Source organism: Zalophus californianus, chromosome 8, assembly GCF_009762305.2.
Source record: "Zalophus californianus isolate mZalCal1 chromosome 8, mZalCal1.pri.v2, whole genome shotgun sequence".
NCBI classification, from domain to species: Eukaryota; Metazoa; Chordata; class Mammalia; order Carnivora; family Otariidae; genus Zalophus; species Zalophus californianus.
This window is the reverse complement of record NC_045602.1, coordinates 36,983,369-37,003,442: the sequence shown is the minus strand read 5'-3', so window position 1 is coordinate 37,003,442 and position 20,074 is coordinate 36,983,369. Positions and strand designations below refer to the sequence as shown.

At 46.8% G+C, this 20,074-nt stretch overlaps 1 long non-coding RNA gene across 1 annotated transcript in view; it reads left to right on the top strand.

Annotated features, from left to right (window-relative positions):
* LOC113938086 overlaps positions 1-18,697 on the top strand; it is a 70,585-nt gene extending 51,888 nt beyond the window's left edge. Inside the window, exons 2-3 of the long non-coding RNA XR_003524817.2 lie at positions 17,017-17,294; positions 18,385-18,697. This is a non-coding gene — a long non-coding RNA (uncharacterized LOC113938086). The remainder of the gene's footprint in view (positions 1-17,016; positions 17,295-18,384) is intronic.
* Positions 18,698-20,074: the final 1,377 nt, after the last annotated feature.

Sequence of the window (20,074 nt, the reverse complement as noted above, 5' to 3'; positions counted from 1 at the left end):
GCTTCAAGACCATGTCATGTTTCACTCTTTCCAGATGACTAAAATCACCATCATTTCCCAAGTCTGGCATCGGGGGAAGGGGATATGTGTGGTTTAAAAGAGTGGGCAAGTATTAGTTAAGGTCAGACTTCTTCTGAATGTGAACATTCGATGACGCTGGCTGAGGGCGAGGGCAGAGATTCTAGGGTAAAACCGTCAGACAGAAAATCTCTTCAGGTAACAAATTCAGGTGGTTACCCTAGTCTTCTCATTCCCTGTCATCATTAAACTGTAGGGTTCATTCCAGGTTTTTTTGGTTGGTTGGTTTGTTCTCAAATGGTGTTGTCTTGCCTAAATCAGGCTACTTGCTTTAAAGTACCAAGCACTGAAAGAATTAGAACATTAAACATTAAAAACATAAAGTGTAAAGTCTGAATCACATGTTTTAGGTCTGGAATTAAACAGCATAACCCATGACCTTCACAGAAGATGTTATCACCCTGATACTGTCATCGGTTCAAGCTCCCCAAAAGCAATGCCTGCCTCTCACCAAGAAGGTTTTAAACTGGCCACAAATGTGTCCAGTGATTAAAATTTTTCATGCTAAGCTTTCTGTCAGTCAGTATGTATTTTCAGTGTCCTTCCTGAGTTTTGTAATTTCTTTCTTTTTAGTTCTTTTTACTGTTTATTTGCTGGTCTATGATTTATGAAGAAATCCACTTTCAGAAGAAATAATGACTTACTCTCTGTGGGTGTTTCCTTTCTTTACTACTTGAAGAATCTTCAAGTATGAATAGATTATGAGAATACAGATTTGGATTTGTGCAAAGAAGCTGGAGGAAAAGAATGAACTAACTTTTCAATTGTTTAAAATGAGGGGGATACTGGGCTGAATCTACTGGTGTTTTTCAAATTGTTCCTCAATTTAATTAGCCAAAGCACTGAGTAGTATTTCTTTCTAATATAGATGTTAAAAACAGCCTAGCTTTTCTAAATATAAATAGCAAGGACTAATGCTCTCAGTGTTGCCTAAAAATTTAGAAATGTCTGCAGCCTTTTGTGAACAATTCTGTCTCTTTATGGAGAGTTGTTTGGGCTTTTTAGAAACTCATTAATTTGATTGTAAGCGTCTGAGTGTTATCAGGAAAAGAAGCTTTAGAAAATGGTTTCAGAATGTGTCATTTTCTCCTGGGTTTAATCTGAGATGGTGTGTGGGCATGCTGGTATTTTAAAAGGCTAAAAATGGTGTACATATTGCTGTGCCTTCAAATATGAGGTAGGATTGCAAACAGAAGTTTTCTTCAGTCTTCTCTCTGACATTCTGCTTTTCTTCCAAGTAGTAATTCTCGAACTTTTAGCAAGTGTTCTTTCATTCTTTTTTCATTTTCAATTTGTTGTTGTAATTAAGCAAAAACAAAATTTAAAAAGCCATGTCAGTTTTCTATTATTTAGATCTTAATATTTCATGTTTCATAAAATTAAAACCCTGTGTTTTCATTTTAACTAGTTTCATTTTTTTTATGAAATGATTTGCGGTATAAGACTGCCATTTGGTTTCAATATTAATATATAAGATGAACTACGTGGGTGTCATTTATTTTCAGTAGTAAATAATTGCTTAACCGATGATTTTACCTTAGCATAATTCAATCGATTCCTTTAGAATTTTGCTCTGCATGTTCCAACAATATTTGATGTGTGTGTGTAAAATAAAAATGACATGTTGTCTCACTAAAAGCAAGTTCATGGTGTAATGGTGATCAGAATTGGAGAATGTCATGTAGTTGGTTTCAAAATCCAATCAGTGTGTTAATCATTAATTATTCTTTTTTTTTTTTCCAGGAAAGTTTGATTTGGTTGTTTCAAATTTAGATTTACTAGAATTCTTTTTTTTTTAAATCTTTTATGTGTGTGTCATTTTAACCTTAAAAGGGGTTAATTTAGCGAGAATAGATACCTTTTCTGTTTGTATTGTGGCTTGTTCAATTTCTCATAAACTGTATTTGGTAGCTCAAATGTTGAAAGCAGTTTGGGAACAAAATGTCTGCTTAAACCATGACAAAATTGGCCACAATTTGCCGATTGGGCTGATAACAAAAGCCAGCAACACAAAATAGGTAGAAAAACAGTTTGTTCGGTGATGTGAGACCACTGAAGGTCTTTTTGCATGTTATTTTTTTCATTCTGATGTTTATGTTTTGCTGGAAGTATGTGAAGAGAAGTTTTTGCTCACCCATCGATTCTGATTAACCATTTCATCTAGTGGATTTCTTTTAAAACCCCAAAGAACAAAGCTGCTCACCTGGCATCTGAGACACATCTGAGCTGAAATCCAGCTTTTGCACCCAAACCCCACGGTTCCCCCAGGCTCCACCTGGTCATAAATGTCTCCAAGCTCCTAATTTGATCTTTGAAAGCAGCACTTCGATGCCGTTGTTTCAGGCCTGCAACATTGAATGGTGTGGTTCTTACTGCCTTTTTTTTTTTTCTGCAAGTGTCAAACAAAAATTACAGTTTGCAGTTTAAAAAAAGCTCCCTACCTGAGCGTGCAGTTGAGAAAAATTTCAGCAATCAGATGTACACAGTGGCTCTCATATTATCTTCGCAGACTGTACAGAAATATTAATGTTTGACACGAGACAATACATTTTTTCAAGTGATAGAAGGAGGCAACAGCACCCTGTCTCCTCTCCGTTGTTTTGACTTCTCATGCTTTGAGTGTGTGTGTGTGTGTGTGTGTGTGATGGTCTTATTTTTTTGTCTTAAAAATCAGATACTCCTGGGCAATAATTAGGATGAGGTTTATGTTTCTACTTATCTAATCTTTGTTTTCACAAATAAATACAAATAACTCAAACTGAAACTTGATGGCTTTGGTGATAATAAAATAGCAGCCACGGGGAAATTTTCTTCATTTTAATGTTCTTTCACAACCCACATTCAGTTTCGGTAGGAAAATTATTAACCTTTCAACAGCCTGCTAAGACATGGGTTCCTAATACACTCTTGAGGATGATTTGCAGGTTTTGGTTCTATTTTGAGATTTTGTTGTACAGTTTTTTCTTTTTCTTTCTTTCTTTCTTTCTTTTTCTTTCTTTTTTTTTTTTTAACAACAAGGGCTTTCTTTGACAGCGATGGCAATGACTTGAAATCCTTTTGATTTCAAGATATCTTTTCAGTGCGTGCATATTCTACAGTGTTTGTATTTATTTTTGATCACGGGGAGGGAGGGCTCCTATTTCCTGTTCTCCTACTGCCTGGTGTGTGAAAGAGGAAACGTTCTTTAGTCTCCCTGGTTTTCCTCCTTCTAATCCTTAGGTGGACATTGTGAGTCCCGTGCCCCCCCATTTTTAAAAATCCGGTCGGGCTATATTTCAGAGAGGGCTGGGGGCTCTGTGTGAAGCATCTGGCCTGACTCCTGCCTGCCTTGGGTGGCCTCATGTCAGTGTCAATCAAGCCAGAGCAGGTCAGGCCAGTTTGGGCTTGTGGTCCTGAAGGTCTGCTTGGCCGCCGACTTGCCTGAAGGGCCCCGCGTAGGGGTGTCTCTCGAGCTGGCTGACACTTCTGGAAAGGGAGTGCGGGGAGGTGATCATGAGCTGGTAACTCCCATGTCTTCACCTGAAACACGCAGGAGGGCAGAATGTGGGACAGGAGAGGCAGCGGGTGCGTGGGATGATCTCGAACGGCAGTTTCCATTTTAGGTGTTTTCTCCAAGTCTGGCTGGCATGGCCACACCTGCAGAGAGGGCCCTGAATTGGACGTGGTCCTACCACACACCCTGCCCTGCGTCTGGTGAGGCTGTGCCTCGTGACTCACAGTCCCCTTCTTTGCTCCATCTCCTCCGGCCTCGTCAGTCCCCACCCACCCCCAGTGCCCCCCCCTTTCCCACCACCCCTCCAAAGTGGACAGTGGAAACTGAGGAACGTCGTGTTATCTCTATGCACCTCCATCTTGGCCACTTTCAGTGTCGTAGCCTGAGTTTGTCTTCCTCCTCCTCCTTCTTCTTTTCATACTTCCTGTATGAGGTTAGGTTTTTTTTTTAATAATAAACAAACTATATTTTTATGTTTTTTGTGGGGGGGGACCTGGTCGCATGTTGCCGCCTACCTGTCTGGTCATGGGTCCGGGGTGGTGCCCTCCCCCCCAACCTGTGTGTTGTGAGTGTGAGCAGAGCTCTGAAGCAGGGTGGTGGGCTTTGCCCCCTCCTCTCCTCCCAGGGTGGTAGTAAGGAGGGTCAAGCTGGTGAAACCATTTTCTACTCTCTTATTTGAGAGAAATGCCACCCGACTTGGTGGCTCAAGTATGGTCCTCAGGCCGAGCATGTTGGCTGGGAGAGAAGTAGATGACGGGGGCAGGGGGAAATCGCTCTCGCAGGCTTAAAATCCCACCGTGTCAGCCCATGCTGTGCAGATGAGCAGCATCCAGAAAAGGAGATTAAGGCTCCCATTGTGTCAACACTTCTCCCCAGGTCACCCCAAGAACTTGTTGAAAGTCTCAGACGGCCTCTGAGCTGCTGGCTCTTTCCTGCCTCTGTGGGGAGCTCAGGAGAGAACCATCCAGTGAGGAACTTGTGAACAGTTACCTAACATGCGGTCACCCACAGTCACTTGGGACCAAGCCTACGGCCCCACGTCCAAGAGCATCACTAGGTCTTCTGAGGTTCGGTCACCACTGTGATTCTTGGGCATGCGTCTGAACCACCTGGGGGCTTATGAAAACAGACAGCGCTGGGCCCCACGGCCAGAGTTTCCAGTTGAGAAGGTCTGGGAAAGAGCCTGCAAATTTGCATTTCTGACAAATTCTCAGGTGATGTGATGCCACTGGTCCAGGGCCCTGCGTTGAGAAGCTCTGGTGAGGGCCCTGGGCCATGGCTGATGGGAACACCTAAAAGGCCATGTCTGACGGAGCGTGTCGGTGTGTCCATCTTCCCTCCAGTGCCTCGTCCCTTCATGTGCCCAACACAGCTGGAGTGGGAAATCCGGCTCTTCAGAACTTTGCATCCCTCAGTAACTAGACAGCAAGTTTCCCTGTAATTCTGAGCTTTCATGGTGCCGACCAGATGATAGGTCTGCTAACATGGTTTTGAGGTTCAGTTCTTTGCACAGTGGGTTTTATCTTAAGGATAGAGAGAGTGGCCAAGGTGAGGGGGTGATGGCCTGACTGCAGTAGGAGACAGTCCAGTGAGGGCCGCCCTTGGGCTGCCCGCTCTTGTCTGTCTTCCCACCTTTGGTACAAATGGAGGAAGGTCTTTAATAGGTGGCTCTCTGTACCAGAAGGTGGACAAACTTCCAAGATCCCCAGGGGGACAAGGCGTTTGAATCGCCTGTGAGCTCCTGTTCATCTCAGAAGGGGGGCAGAACATCTTGATCAAGATGCTAGATGGGAAGCAGGGTGCCACCACCTACTAACTAGTTGTGGAGCTCCCCTTGCCTGCCATGTGAGAGGGATGAGCCGAATAGCACCGGCCTGAGAGGCCAGTGCCATGCCGAGGGGGGAGCACGCATCTGGAACAGTGTCTGGCGTATGGGATGTGCCCTCTAAATGGTGGCCTAGAGGATCTGGGTGTCTTCTGGGGCGGCCCTGGGATAGACTCGTGCTTTGCTGACAGGGGTTTTGAGGGATACGGAGTCTTTCTGAACCACGTGTAGGTCTGTAATGATGCGTGGAACACTTTGCAAAAACTGCTTCTCAAGGGAGATCCCCTCAGGAAAGGCTCTAAGTCTGCTCAGAGTTACGTGGCTTTAGCTCGAGAAATGGGAGCCCCTTCAGAAACAAGGAAAGGGGGGGGCCCCTCAAGCGTAGATTTCTCTCTCCCTTGCCCTGACCGGTCTGGCAGCACAGAAGCATGATAATTTACACAAGGGACCCAAATCACTTATCTCTGAAATTAGTCTGTGATAAGCAATGAATACTTTCTGGCTGTGCCCTCTTGGTTTTAACTTCCTAAGAAATAAAACCAGTGGGGTCCCGAGAGCCGGACACCTTGGTGTTGTTGAGTACGCCCTATCCTCCTGGGCAGCTATTTCGAAATCATAAAAAGTTGGCTCCCAACCCGACACTGTCAGAATCCACCGTGAGTCAGCACGAACAGGATGTGAGTGCCTGGCTTGTCATTTTCCCAAGCGTTGACAAAGACTTTGGTGCAGAACAGGCTCAAGTGTCTGTTTTGCACCTGGGGGTGCTGGGGGCTCTGGTTTGGTCTCTTGGCAGTGTGGGATTCACAGTGCCATGGATGTTACAGCCAACTGAAGTCTATGGCTTTGCTTCCCCGACCCTGTGTGGGGTCCTGGTCCTTACTGCCTGGGGAAGAGGCCTGGGTGAAGCCATCCAGTGAACCATCCAGTCTGGGGGTGGGTGTCTGAGCTACTGTTTTGTCACCTCTTCTCAGTTTCCCATGCCTAAAGCTTTTCCTCTGCCAGTAGGAACAGAAAGGGCAGGAGTTGGGAGCTAGCTCAGGGAACATCCAGAAAATTGCCTGGGCTACATTTTAGGTCCCTGATGAGGGCTTGTATTTGCAGTGTGATGTGTGTGACCCTGAGGCCCTCCCTCAGATCTGAGGGAGAGTGAAGTTGTGTGCATAGTGGGGAGGACTGACTGGGGCCCCTTGAATGCTAGAGACAGGCAGGAATAGTGTAATTCAGCCAGACTGGAAGTAAAAGTAAAGGAGTCACGTGACCCGAAGCTCCTCTGGGACTGTCCAACATGGGGCTGGTAGTTTCCACCCACTCCTTGTGGATGCCAGCATATGGGAAGCCAAATGTGTGGTTGGCTTTGAATTAGGGGCAAATCTTTTAAAGTTCCTAAATGGGTTATCTTAAGTTTTTTCAGTGATAACTAGACAGCCAGGCCAACATGGAGTCATTATGGACTTGACTTATCCATGTAAGAGCTCCTAAACAAGCTAGCTCAGGTCTTATAGGCGAAGCTAGAATTCAGAATTTAGGGACTAGGTAGGAGGGACCCAGGTCTTAGTCCCAGCAGCGTCCCTTCCAGTGTCACCTTAGAAAGATTGCCAACTTCCTCCCTCTGGGTGCCTGTAAAATGAAGGTTGACCAGATGATCCTTAAGGCCCTGCTATGTCTTTTTCTGTGATTCTGGTCAAGGTCTGCATGGTGGAGTGTTCAGTACTAATGTCTGCCTGGGCTGTTGTACTTTGGTTTTTTTATCCCTCAGAAGTGGAGTACCACTGGAGGAGAGCCCAAGTTCCTAAGCCACCTCTCTATTTCAATGGTGAGACTAAAGGAACCAGGATTTCCCGTGTACCCGTGTCCGTCGCTGATGCATTTCTTTCGCCCCTGTTTCTCTTTGCCCACCCAGGAAAGCACTACATAAGAGATCTTTGGTCCACTTTCCAGACTTTAAGTCACATTAGAAAATGCTAGCTCACAGGACACAAATCAGGAAGCTGGTTTTCCCAGCAGACTCATCAGGGCAGCATTCTTCCTAGAATGTTAGATACCACAGAGCCAAATTTATCACCTCTCAGAAAGCCCGGTATTTATTTCACTGCCACTGGGAAATGGGGCTCTTGAGAAAAAAACTAAGGCTGCAGGGGTTGATGTGAATCAGCTAACTCACTTGTACAGATGGTTAGGGGAAAGATATAAGGAAAAGCAATACAGAATTTCAAGAAATAAGTACAGACTATCACAACTGCCACACAAAGTGTTGGGACAGCAGGGATGATGAGTGTTAAGAGAAGCTTTGATCTCCGCCACTCAACAGAACGCTGCCAGCAAAGGCTAGGTGTGTAAAAAGGGTTCTGCTCCAGCTACATTTGGGAAGCATATAATAAATGAATTTCAGCAGCTTTCTTTATTTCTAACTTCTCAGGGTCTTTTGTATGCTACTGTGCATTGTGAATGAACCTGTAGGGGGAGGATGGAGTTTTTCCAAAATCATGCACCCCTTCCTCCCTTTTTACAGAGAATTTTGTGCCATTAACAAAAGTCAGGAAATGGGGAGGGGCAGGGGGCTGCTGGTTTTCCTGGTGACCCCAGGGTCGCATGTGGAGGGCACAGCAGTACCCAGGAGGCTCTGAGTAGACAGGCAGAGCCCGTTCCTTCTCTGACCATCCGTAAGGAGTGCCTGGTCAGAGAATATGGCTGGAAAGTATAGGCAGGCGTGGGTTTGCCTTCCTTCCCATGGCAGTTCTGTCTCCTGCCTTCTCAGCCTCCCCCGCCTGTCTGAGCCACAGATGTAAGCACAGAGCTGGCTTGTAGGGCCACCATCTTTGGGGGAGGTGACACCGTCTGTATTTCTGAATTGACCCATCCCTCTGCCTGTCTTTGGAATTATCCTTTCTCTTGTTTGGGAACTGAGAATAAGCTTCCACAAACAGTGTGCTGCTTGGGAGCCAAACCATGCTGGTCTCAAGTGGCAAAGCAGTTTTATCAGAACCATAGCCCTTAGCGCTGTCTCAACCTTGTGCTGTCTTCAAGGATTTTGTTTGGCCAGCACCACCCCCCCGCCACAGCCCTTTGTTTGTCCAGGAGCCCCTTCTCCTCATTTTCTTCCTTCACCTCACTAAGACTTCTTGGTGCAAGCCCATCTGTTCACCATGCTTGGATGTACCTGGGAGGCTTAACACCCCTGAGACAGGGAGAGGACGGGACCAGAAGTTCAGCCACCATCCTCCTCGTCCATCCTCATGGGGCTGCAATTCCCCAGTGACCTCTCTCACATCTCTTTGGACCCTTGGGGAGGGGTGCTTGGTGCTTCACCTGGGCAAACACCGGGGTTGTCCTGAAAGTCCTGTGTGACCCTTTAGCAAGGTCAACAGGAGCATGTAAGGGAAAAGGCTCAATGTGCCCCAGCAGTAGACCCTGACCCAGAAGGTCAGGACTGATTCAACTTTCAGTAAACAGGTAGTAGGCTTCTGGGAACATCTGCCTTTTCAGTCTCTTGTGAATTATTTTTAAACAAACACCCTGCACTGCCGCCCCCCGGCCCCCATCGCCACCCGCAATTTTCGTTGATTATCACTATTTGAATAGATGCTGATAAATTTGATTCCCCAGCTTACTGTGGCATTGATGATCTGTCTTTCCCTTTTCGGTTTCCATGTACTGGAGTGACTGTCTCTCAGTGCGGTTGACAGTGACCTGTGTTTTTCATGCATGTTTTTGTTTCAGAATAACTGGGAGATGAAACAGGAAGCTCTATGACACAGTTGAGCGAAAATGACACAGACACAGAAAAATCAGGACTCAGGCCCCTCCAGTGCCTCTACCTGCTGCCCACAGCCAGAGTGCAGGTGAAGGGTTTCCCCTGGGGCCTGATCCTAACTGCTGTGGACTCCAAGAGCCTCCACATTCACTGACAATGCGTCTGTGATGTTGTGGTCATGGTCTAGTCTGGTTGGTTTCCTATTTATTGGGCCAGCCTCAGTGTGTCTTAATTCTTTTTCCTTCATTAAAAGCAAAACTCAAGAAAAATGAATTGTTTGCTTATTAGCTATACTCAAACATTAATGGAAAGGACACTAAAGAGCATTCAAGATTAATTTCTATAGCACCATGAGTAAGCCCTGCCATAACCACACAGATCATGATGGCATTTTTAGAAGAGTGTTGAACTTGAATCTCTTATTAGTCAGCCTTGTTTGCCCTACCTTTTTCTTCTACAGCTCTAGAAGACCTCCCTAGAGTCAGTATTGGCACACTGACATTGGAGGAAAACCCTGGAAGACGTTTAGGACTCTCTTTCCACACCTACTCTGATCATGGCCTGCAAATGGTGACCCCATCACCAACCTTGAGACTTCTGCCAAAGACCTCGGTCTTCTCGGCTGCCTCCTTCTCTGCCCCAACCCATCGGTCACCCATTCACTTCTTCATTCCACAAGGTTTCTTTGGGGCATACTGTGTGCCACATTCTGGAGACAATTTGGATGGGACCAACTCTGCTCTGGTCTACCCAGCATCTTTAGTCTACATATGAGTGGGTATTGCTGGGGCTTTGCTCACAAAGTGTAGGGAGCACCATGCAGTTCATCATGGAAGGACAGCAGGCTCATTTCATTTAGGTGCCCTGGTTTCTTCAATCCGCCATTCAAATCCGAGCACCTGGAATTGGCAACTAAACATTCTTTAGAATGGGTAAATGTCAAAACATTCCTTCAGTGGAGTACTACCCTCGTCTCCAGCCCTTAATGGGACAACTCAGTCCTCCTGGGGACCTGGCCAGAGAGGCCGTTGGTAGTTGCCTTCCAGCACTTCTGTCAGCCTTCACTTTTAAGCTCAGCAGATGTCCACGAATGATTTAAAATGACAGTACTGTTTAATGCTTCTCAGAATTAATTTCTCAGTCAATCATGCCGATCATCTCAACCCTCCCTACTTCATCATATAATGTATACTATGATGTATGTCCAGGTCTCAGCCCTAATGCCCCCTACTCAGGAATGCTCTGACCACCTGTCCTGAGACAACCACTTACCACCACTATTTCTCTCTGCTTCATGACCCTATGTTATTTTCTTCACAGAACTTACCAATATCAACAGTTATCCTGTTTGTTCATTTATTAATTAGCTGTGTTCCCCTCACCTGCCGTCCACATTTCAGCTCTGTAAAGGAAGATTCTAGACTGCCTTATTCCCCAGTCTGTCCCCAGCACCTGGCATTCTGCTCAATAACTCTGTATTGACCAGATCCATTGTCTTATCACTTCTCATAGAGACACTGTGATGTTGAGTAGCTCTGTATTCTAACCAGTGTTTGGTGGATGAGGAAATTGTGAGTCCATTTACCTCTGATGATGTAAAGAGGTAAATGGAGTAGCCAAGGGGCGGACACAGGCTTTTTGTCAGTAGACTACCTAACAGAAAATGTTGATCATAAACTATCTGCTATCAGGATAATCAGATTCTCACCTGAAACCAAGCTTTGTCTTGCTAATCAGTGTCCTTAAGTTAAATTACATTTGCTCGAGTTCCTGGAAGATTAAAGGCAACCATGCATCGGAGGGAGGTGTCCTCAGTGAGGACTCTGCAGTCCACGCCCCTCATTCTTGCTCTGTTCTAGAATCCCCTAACCTCTCCGGACACTACTTTCCTCAGCACAACACGGGATCACCCTAAAGACCCCACCCTGCCCTGAGGTTCTTTTTCCACCTCTCTGCTGGATCTGTTTCTCAGGGTTCTAGAAGAGCCGAGGCAGTACAGAAAAGATACCATGGGGAGGCAGAGACAAAGCCCCTGAAGGTCCACGGAGCCCAGGCCCAGCAGGGGGTTTGTGGATGTGCCCCATGGGGTGCTCACACAGACCTAAGTCAGCCCCTTTAAACCCATCCCTGTCCTGCTGCAAAGGGATCTTTTGGGGAAGAAGGTCGCCTCCCACCTGGTCACCCCTCCCCTGTGCTTTTGAGCAGAACTAAGCTGCACCCTCTGCCCATTTCGCAGAAATTAATCCACTAGGATACTCATGACCTGGAAAAGGTGGAAGTCACAGGCAGAAGCAGAAATAACTCATGTGGCACTTGCAGGGTAATTAGTTCACAAGGATAACAAGAGGAACAAATGAGAATTGAGCACACAGTTCTCCGTGGTTGGGGCAATGGTTCTGAATCCTGGCCAGACATCAGAATTGCCCAGGGGTTTTAAGAAATCCAATGCCCAGGCTCCACCAGGACCAATCACAACAGAATTTGGGGTGGAAGGACAGACATTAGTATTTTTTTTAAAACTCCCCAGGTAATTCCATCCTGTAGCCAAGGTTAAGAACTGCTGGTCTGGGGCTGTGTTGTCCAGTATGGTGGCCACTAGCCACATGTGTCTCATGAAAACTTGAAACGTGGCTGTGTGACTGAGGAAACACATTTTTAATTCCTTTTTATTTTAGTTAATTTAAATGTAAATATCCACATGCAACTCTGGTTGCCATATTGGACAGCACAAATATAAAACACGTGTGTCATCACAGAAAGTTCTACCGGACAGCTCTGTCTAGGTGAACTCTGATGCCAAGTGAAATTATACTGAATACAAGAGAAGTTTAAGGTGATCGTCTCAGTCTCTTAATCTGACTAGGGCCTGCTCTCCTGTCTTGGGCCTGCAATGTATTTTTCACTATCTTTTGAGCCTGGGCTTGCACAGTAGCAAGAGTGACATGCTCTCAAAGGACCACCTGGTAGGATCCAAAGGAATTTAAAAGACCTGCAAAAGTCCAAGGCCCTGACCCAAGTCATTCGGCATTCACTCTGGCTATGTCCTTGGTTTGCATCTTGGAGACCCAGCCCTGGAAAGGGAGTTGTCGGAATGATCCTTTAATTACCAGAATTTAGGACAGTGGGAAGCAGGCCTTCCAGGAAGAACTTTTGGAAAAGCAGATGGCCAAAGGAGGAGGGGTTTGGAGTTTTGCAGGAGTTCGGGATCTGTGGTGGGCTCACTGGGGCCACTCTGTGAGCTCAACCAGTCTGGGGTTACAGCTGGAGAAACAGAAGCCAAAGCTGAATCATTTTCTGCTTATCACTCACAGACTGTCAGAGTTTTTTTTTTTTTTTTTTTTTTCTTTTTTTGGAGGGAAAGCACCTTACAACAAATAATAATACTATTTTGAATTTCGGAGCTTTCCCTTTTTCAAAGCACTTTACCACCTCTGACTTATTCTGTCCTCACAACCAGGCCATAACACAAGTAGGGAAAGGATTTTTGGTGCCGGTCTAATGCCCCGAGAAAGAGTTCAATATTATGAAAGAATTAAAAAGTAGAGGTAAAGACTCTCAAGTGTTATTTTGTCATCTCTGGTCACACTCAGGCAGGCAGGGCATAGCTAGAATCGAATGTACCTGAATTCCGTGCTCCTCCAGTGCACTGTGCTTTTCCAGAAAAACCTAGGCTTTGCATTTGCTCCTGTCTCATTTCACCCCAGCCTTCTGACTCTTGTGGGTTGATGGTGTGAGGCCATTTTGTCCTGAGAGGCTTGTGTGATTTGCAGATGTGACAAATAGGCCATCAGTGTCTCCCTCAAAGTTAGTTTTTGAAATGGAACGTGGGACAGGGCCCCGTGGGTCTCCTAGGAAACACCTCTGCTTCCCTCCAAAGGACGTGACTGGAGCAAAACAAACCATAGCCCCGCACTGTCACCCTTCTCCATGTGTAGAGCTGCAGAGAATCATTTCAAATCTCACTTGCCAGTGGGGAGAAAACACTGAATCGTCTGAGCTGTTGAGACCCAGTGGGTGGCCTGGCCAGCATGGCCATCTCCAGAGTGGACGTGGCAGTCGAGGGAGCAGGGCCGACATCATGCCATGGCCTGACCTCTGTGGGAAGGTCGGCCCGGCCACTGTGAATTCTCCCAGTCATAGCATCAGCGGGCCCATCTTGTGTATCTCAGGTACATAGGATACGATGAGAGGTTTTCAGATGCTTTACTGAAAGCAAGACACACTTTCTGGGGCATTCCCCTAATCGACTGTTCTGGTGAAGCTCGTCAAAACAGGAAATGAGGTTAGCATGGAATGACTTTCTCTTAGAGAACTCTTGTTGCCTCTTAGAGACCACCACTTTCTTCCCAAATGCTTGTGAGCTTTGTCTAATGCCTCTTCGGGTTTGCCCGGAAATTGGAGTGAGTCTGCTCTGCTGTTTTCAGAACCCGTTCCTTTGGAAAATGGTGGTGATATTTGCTCACTCCCGACCTTCCAGATCCTCTCCCTTTCACACCAGTATCTCTGAGATGTTTGCAAGTGGCTCTGAGGCTAGGGATGCGCAGACTTCAGGCACAGCCCAAACATGGCTCCAGGCACACGCCCAGGCTGAGGTGGTCACACAAGGGCTTGAGGTAGTTGCCTTCTCATGCTGCTTGGCGCCCGTGGTCCCTTTCCATCAGGTGTGCCAGGAGGAGAAATGAATCCAGCAGAGATGAAAACTCAGTGAAAACCATCCACTTTCCTGCCCTGCTCCACGTGTGGGCCTCTGGCTCAGGAAGGCACTATGATTAAAACAGCTGTGCCCGTCTTCCTTCACATGAATCCCCACTTTGGGTTCTTTGACTCAGTTTTCTAAAACAGTGAGGGTTTCATAGTCTGGGCGAGCTGCAACATGCTTATCTCTCTGCTGAGGCCTTTTGGCCGATGGCTTGACTTAAAATTTCTGGATCTAAATGTCTTTTTGTCAATACTGAGGTACCTTTGAGTCACTTTTGCTTCTCTCCAGCAGAAGGGAGTCAAGCTGGGGAATGTCTGCCTTGGACTGACAGGTGTCTGGGGAGGGCCGATGTCTCCAAACAATGAGATTTGGATGACCTCCCAGAGGTCGGCCTATGCGCTCTCCTCTCCCTTCTGTGATTGCGGCCGTCTCCCTTGTTGCGTGACTTAGCAGGACCTCGAAAGCCATGCTGAGTGCCCATGCCTCGAATGGGACATGCTCTCCTTTGGCCTGGTGTCCCTGCCTCACTTTCCCCAGCTGTACAGGAACTGTATGTCCGGTGACGATCACCCAAGTACATGGATTAATAAACATGTACCTCGAGAATAACCCCAGCTACCATCTGAGGCTTTAGTTTGCTCAGGACACAACTTTTGATGTTCACACGTTACAGTTGATTCTTGAACCACACGGGGGTTATGGGCACCACACCCCCACACAGCTGAAAATCTGTGTCTAGTTTTACCTTCCTCCAGACTTAACTCTTGACCAGAAGCCTTACCGATAACATGACAGTGGATTCACACCTACTTTATATGTTACATGTATTATGTACTGTGTTCTTACTGTAAAGTAAGCTAGAGAAACAAATCTTACTGAGAAAATTAGGAAGAAGGGGAAATACACTACAATAGTGTTCAATGAAAGTCCAGTGTAAGTGGGCCCGCGCAGTTCAAACCCATGCAGTCAGCTGTATTTCCAGTCCTCGTAACAGGCCCCAGAGGTGGGATTGTTATTTTTTCATTTCAGTTAAGAAAACGGAGTTTTGGTTTGCTCCATATCACAAAATTAGTGCATCCTGGATTTAAATCCAGAGTAGCCTGGCTTCCCCCATCCTCCGGCCATGCTGCTTCTTCGTATTTTATAAATATGGAAAAGCAAAGCCATTTTCCCTCACCAAAGAGTGTGACTAGTAAGGGACGGTTGGAAGAGAGACAGCAGAGCACAACTGAAAACAGAGGGCAATTGGAAGTCAAGTGACCCATGCAGAGTCCCGGGTGCCCCGCTGAGTGTGGCAGGACCGCGAGCAGGTGCGGTGGCCACCTGAGCCCCTGCCTGTGTGCACACCGGCAGCCCTGTTGGCCTTGCCCCGTGCAGGCCACAGTGGTGTGAGGGTCCTTCCCGGCAGGCCCAGGTGTTCGCAGACTCTGTTCCTGAAAACTGCCTACCGCTCAAAGTGCGGTTGGAGGGTAAAAAGCAGAGGTCCCACCCTGGCCCCTGACACCAGAATCTGCATTTTCACAAGACCCCAGAAGCCCGGTGAGCACAGCCACTAGCTCCGCTCTCTGGGCCCCTTGAGGTCAGAGCTCTGTGGTAACACCTTTTACCTCCAAAGCCCAACATATGCCTGCCTTACGTAGGTGGTGAGTCAATGTTGGTAAAGTGAATTTGATGTTTATTCTTCTGAGAAGCTGGTAGGGGACCTGGGGGGGAATCAGTTAGAGGCTCCTGGGGGTCCCAGCTAACTGTGAGGCTGTTTGAGAGTCATCGGGATGGAGAAGGGGATGGGGCTAAGGAGCCATGAAAAGAGGTAGACCACTAGAAGGGGTGGTTGCTGCCATTTGAGAGAGAAGCAAAAATGAGGAAAATGTATCATCCGAAACTGTTGGTGCGCCACCTCCGGCCCTGAGTAACTCTGATTCCGTTTTTGTTATCTTTGGAACCTCTAGAGGTGGGAGCACACAGCTCTGTAATTGGTCATTTTACCTTTAGCTTACCTTATGTCTGCTTTTTTATTTCCTCAAGAAGTCACGTTACAGACAGTCACTCCTCCACATACGTGCCATCTCTTTGAGAGGGAAGGCTGTTTGGCAGTCCGCCTACGGTTCCGGCGGTCTGCCCTAGAATTAGCAGAGTCAGCAATGGGGGTGTGAGAATGAGGGTGTGCCTGTGTGTGCGTGTGTGCATGTGTGTGTAGTATGGAGGTGTGTGGTGTGGTCATGTGAGTACTGTGTTGGGGTGCATGTGGGGGGGGTGCATCTATGGTGTGTGTGTGTGTGTGTGTGTGTGTGCTTATGTGCCTGTGGGGGTGGATGTGAGTGTGGGCATCCCTGGTACATGTGTGGTATAGGTGTGTGCACATGGGTGTGGTGTAGGTTGTTGGCCATATGTCTTGCTGTGTGTGCTGTGTGTGGTGCGTATGCGACTCGATGTAGGTATGGTACATGTGGGGTATGAGTGTAGGTTGTCTGGAGCTCGTGTGTGTGTGTTCAGTGTGCGCATGTGTGGTATGTGTGTGTCAGGGGTGACCGGTGGTGGGTGTCTGTAGTGCATGAGCACCTGTGTACGTGCAGGGGTGTGTGTGGTGGGTATCTGCACAGCATACACATATGGCATGGGTGCGGGTGTGTGGGGGCAGTCTGCGATATGTGTGTGTACCTGGTGTGTGCTGATGAGGGGGTATGAGAGTCTGGGATGTGTGCAGGTTGGGGGTGGGTGTGTTTGTGTGTGCAGTGGGAGTGAGGGGGGCGCTTCTCGAGTGCGTGAGGGAGAGCAGAAGTGTGTGCCCTCGGGGGCTATTGGCAGGCTCTCTTCGGACCCATGCAGCACTCCACATGACACGACCGGGAGGGGAGGCCTCTGCCCCCCCAGGAGGGGAAGCTACTCCCACAGGGGCATGGAATGGGGGGGCGGGGATACGAGTGGGGTCTGGGGAGTGCAGGCTCTGAACCACCTGCACCTGGAGCCCTTGAGGGCAGGACTAAGCCAGGAAGGATGGGCCCAGGGCAGAATCGCCCAAACAGAAGCCCCTTCCTTCTGCCCTGCTGGCTGACACAGGGGAGTCGAGGAGAGCTTCGGGCCCCAAGTTTCACATCTGATGTCCATGCTGGGGGATAGATGAGTCCCTCCTCCAACGCCAAGTCTCCACAGCAATGCCTTGTCTTGCACAGGTGCCCGAGGACAACCATGTTGGCGTCTTTCTCTTGGTCACAGCCGGAGCTCCACGGGGATCTGCTGGGCTGCAGGATGCTGCCAACGGATGCGGGTGGCCCGCGTGGCCCCCAGAGCAATCGGTGCCTGGCCTACTGCTCACCTGGCCCCTGCTCCAGCCCTCACGTGCAGTCCCTCAGAAGAGCATTGCTCCCGTTAGAAAAAAGGCCACCTGACTGCCCTTGACCCGTCTCTTCTTGAAACAAGAGTGAACCAGCAAAGTATTTCTGAAGACATGGTCAGTGCTGGGGCCCCTCCTTTAGGGTCAGAGCAACGGAGACTCCAGAAATTATAGAAGTCAGATGTGCCCCTGCTCTGGCTTGCATGCTCTCTGGCTAGCGGTTGGGTCCCTGAGCTTCAGTTGCTGAATTCACCATGTCAGTGTGGGAGGGTATTTGCAATAATGTATGAAAGCATAAAGGACAGATTCAGTAATGGTGACTGTCATCGTTATTATTTTAATTCGTAAAAATTGAGGATTTAAAAAAAATAAATGTACCAAGGAACTAATAGAAACATGCCATTGGTAAAAATACTCTGGTGGCGTCCTAATGACCTAAGCTGTAAAATGTAAAATATCAAAAGGAAGGAAAGATCTAAAAAGCTGGGGGTAGCAGAGACAGCAGTCTCAGAAAAGAGAATAGTCTTAGAAAGAGCCTGAAAAACATAGGGCCAGCCTTCCAGAACACTGCTTCCTCTGCTCTCCACAATCTTGACGAGGCCTGTCCCGAATGTGCAGAGCCAGACACCATATAGGAACATTGATCTGCTTTAATGTAAATATTTTGATGTCTTTCTTTGCCTGAACTTTTAACCTTACTGGTAAACAGGGTATGTACAGTGAATGCCTATTTTTCTGAGAACTGACTTTTGAGGAAATAGGGGAAAAAAAGGATTTTTATTAGCTAATTGTCGGTCTTGTGCATGATTGAAAACCTCATTACTCTGCTACTCAAGATCTGCTTCAGGAGACATTTGGCCACCAAAAATTTCCTTTTTGACTTTATGAAAAAGAAAACTTTAAAATGTGTAAATAACGCCAATTCAAAAATTGCAAAACTTACAAGGACAGTGGAGGGAGGGAAGTCATTCTGTAGGTTTCTGAGACAAGAAGAACAACCCAACATTCCAACCAAAGTCCAAGTTGCTTCTAATTAGAAACTTTTCCACCCTTCATTTCCCTGTGGACTCTGGGCCTACTCTCCCTTTCCATCTGTTGTAACCTCTGAGGTCTTAGAATGGAGGTCAACGGGCATCCAAGGTCCTGGCCTCAGAGCGAGCCTTAAGATAGCTTTGCAATATGCAAGGTGCTACCTTTCTCTCCCCAGGTAGGCATCTGGCAGCTGTTTTGTTGACAAACACTGTCCCTGCCAATGGATTGTCTAAGAATGAGAACAAGGAGAGGGAACCAAGTGGAGCAAGGAAGACCCGGATTCTAGCATAAGCTTGCCACCTGTAAGTGTCATTCGACCTCTGCCCTGTGATTTCCTTAACTATTAAATGAAGATACGACTTTGGGGCTTTCAAGCCTCATGCAGGTGTTGTCAAGACACAAGATCCGATTCAAAGGGGTACATGCACCTCGATGTTTATAGCAGCAATGTCCACAATAGCCAAACTACAGAAGCCGCCCAAGTGTCTATCGGCAGATGAATGGATAAAGAAGATGTGGTACATGTGCACAATGGAATATTATTCGGCCATAAAAAAGGATGAAATCTTGCCATTTACAATGACATGGATGGAGCTAGAGAGTACAATGCTGAGCAAAATAAGTCAGTCAGAGACAAACACCGTATGATTTCCCTCATATGTGGAATTTAAGAAACAAAACAAGCAAGCAAAGGAAAAAATGAGAGAGAGAGAAAGACAAACCAAGAAACAGACCCTTAACTATAGAGAAACAAATGGGTGGTTACCGGGGGGGGGGGGATGGGTGAACTAGGTGATGGGGATTAAGGAGTGTGCTTGTCGTGATGAGCAGTGGGTGATGGATGGAACTGTTGAATATTCTACACCTAAAACTAACATTATACTATATGTTAACTGTACTGGCATTAAAATAAAACACAATTAAAAAGAAAAAAAAAGACCACAGGATCCATAATGTGCTTTGAAATAGTTAGAGGGAAAAAAGAAACCTTCTCTGTGCCCAGTTGTGATGGAGTCTCACCAACATCATAACAGATGCTGGCACATCACTTGGATTCATAAGACTTGCTGGGGACCGCAGTCTTGGAATGACTCTGCCACTCCTCACTATTTATACTTACCATATTTGTGACTATTAGTTGAATGCTGGTGGCATCTCTTTCCAGTAATGCTTCCATTGGCAGGTAAACCGAGGACATTGAGAATAAACGTTTCAAGTCTTCTAAGACAGGGTGGTGCAGATAGGACTTCTAAAGGAGTTTCCACCTGCCTTCTTAGAGGAAGGATGAAGGGGAGGACAGGGAAGCTGAGAAGAGGAAATGAATGGCCGCATCTTTTTTAAAGATGGTATTGAAACAAACCACAAAATGTGTTTAAGAGAGGCAGCTCGGGGGAAGCCAATTCTTAAAGCTCTTGGTCGCCATCCTTCTCCTCTCCTTTGCCTTTCAGAATAAATTAAAGAACCGGCTAAAATCCAAATTGTGTGTGTGGTATCTTTATCTGATCAACCTCATACTCTAATCACATCTTATCTTTGCTTGTAAAGCAGCTCCCTTCCTGTTCTCCAGGCACATCACTTCTTTAAATGTTATGAACACACACAGATGAGTCAACTCTGCAGAAAAACAGAACTCAAGGTCTTCGTCCTCTGCAATTCATTTGGAGGTTTAGTTCTGGAAGGCCTGACTGGCATTACCAGCAAACTGTCCCACACATTCCAATGGTTCTGCAAACAGCCTCTCTCTCAAAGCAAACAAGGTGGGACATCAGGTAAACAGTAAAGAATGGAAATGTCACTCATTTCCCCATCTGTATCCTTTCTAGTTGACAAGAGCATCAGTCAATGCAAAGTTTGTTGAGACTGGT